Here is a 1,706-nt window from a genome sequence, read left to right as displayed (position 1 = left end):
TGTGTGTGTGTGTGGCTGTGTGTGTGTGTCTGTGTGTGTGTGAGTCTCTGTGTGTGTGTGTCTCTGTGCGTGTGTGAGTCTGTGTGTGTGTGTGTATCTGTGTGTGTGTCTCTGTGCATGTCTGTGTGTGTCTGTGTGTGTGTCTGTGTGTTTGTGTGTCTCTGTGCATGTCTGTGTGTGTGTGTCTCTGTGTGTGTCTCTGTGTCTGTATGTGTCTGTGTGTCTCTGTGCATGTCTGTGTGTGTCTCTGTGTATGTCTCTGTGCATGTCTGTGTGTCTGTGTGTGTCTGTGTGTCTGTGTGTGTGTCTGTGTGTGTTTGTGTGTCTGTGTGTGTCTGTGTGTGTTGTGGAAACTTGCAGTTGTGTGGTGTGCATAAGGTGACTATTTCGGTAACCCATTTCGGATATATAGCAGTGCTATTACGGCCATTATATGTATAATTTTATCAATTTTTTTCTCTATTAAAATATGAAATTTAAAAAAAAAGAGCAGAGAATGATCCAAAAATGAAAAAGGGGATCCCAGCCTGTCGAATACCGTGTTTTCCCTGACAGACTTACCCGTGGTTCCCGTGGCTGAGTGTCCGTTTGCTCGTTTACAGAATGAAAGCAGTTTTGCTTCTCCTGTTGAGGATGTTGTGAGGATGGAATCAGACAGCGTACACTGAGGACCACCCCGTCTGTCGGCTGGCTTGCTGCGGTGCTTGCGTGTTCCCATGATGCTGGAAGCTACGCCAAGTACCAGCGGGGTCACCCAGGATCTTCCAGGCTAAGACAGACTAGGAAGAAAGACCTGGTGACCTACTTCCAAAAATTAGCCGATGGAAACCCTACGGATCACAGCAGAATACTGTTCAGTATAATGCTCAGGTTGAAAGGCACTCAAAATACACAGTGGCTGCCACCATGGACTTGAGTACGCCAATTATCGTGAAGTTGGCACAGAATCAGGCAGAATGTCAACATTTCCTTCTGTTTTACGGAGGGTCACCGCGAGTCACAGCTGACGCAATGGCACCGAACAACAGCATATTGAAGCACCACCTAAACTGCGAAATAATACATAAAAGTTAGCACTGTTATTATCATTAAATGTAAAGACTTTCCCAAGCCTCTCCCTGCCTTAAAAGGCAACAGTGGTCCCTTCCTGGCTGTGAATTAAGTAGAAATTTTCCATCAGGCACTTAGATTCAGCCTCAGTAGAACTCATTTTACCTTTGCAAAACTGCATTCTACTCTTGTATGATTCAAATCTACAAACCCAAACCCAGTTCCTTACCATCTCTCTAACTATGCCCAGATTTCCCTCACAGCTATTCTTTTTCCATTTTTTCCACCAGAATTTGTAATTATGTATATTTATTACTATACACCAGGCTTGTGGACACATTGTTGAACTAAGAGTGCTGGTTTCTGCACTTCTTGAGTTTACTTTGTAGTGAAAAATAAATAGTATCATATAGACAATTAGTGATACGTTGTCTTGTATTGTCATTTAATCATTTCCTGTTTGTATGTTCTTCACCAAAACACGGTAAGTTCTTCGTGGGAAGAGTCACATCTTGTATTTTTATATTTTTCACTGCAGTCAGTAGCCGTTCATTTGTTCAATAAGTGCCGAATATCTAATAACATGTTAGACCTTGGGGGTAAAATAATGAACAAGACAAAAATGATTTTTTTTCCTCTAGTGAAGCTAACTAGAG

At 42.4% G+C, this 1,706-nt stretch overlaps 1 long non-coding RNA gene across 1 annotated transcript in view; it reads right to left on the bottom strand.

Annotated features, from left to right (window-relative positions):
• Nucleotides 1-838, bottom strand: part of LOC111819983 (uncharacterized) — an 11,361-nt gene extending 10,523 nt beyond the window's left edge. The window contains exon 1 of the long non-coding RNA XR_002823554.1: nucleotides 562-838. This is a non-coding gene — a long non-coding RNA (uncharacterized LOC111819983). The remainder of the gene's footprint in view (nucleotides 1-561) is intronic.
• Nucleotides 839-1,706: the final 868 nt, after the last annotated feature.

The sequence above is a fragment of the Trichechus manatus genome, unplaced genomic scaffold (assembly GCF_000243295.1).
Source record: "Trichechus manatus latirostris isolate Lorelei unplaced genomic scaffold, TriManLat1.0 scaffold00023, whole genome shotgun sequence".
Taxonomy (NCBI): Eukaryota; Metazoa; Chordata; class Mammalia; order Sirenia; family Trichechidae; genus Trichechus; species Trichechus manatus.
This window is presented reverse-complemented; position numbering and strand designations above follow the sequence as displayed.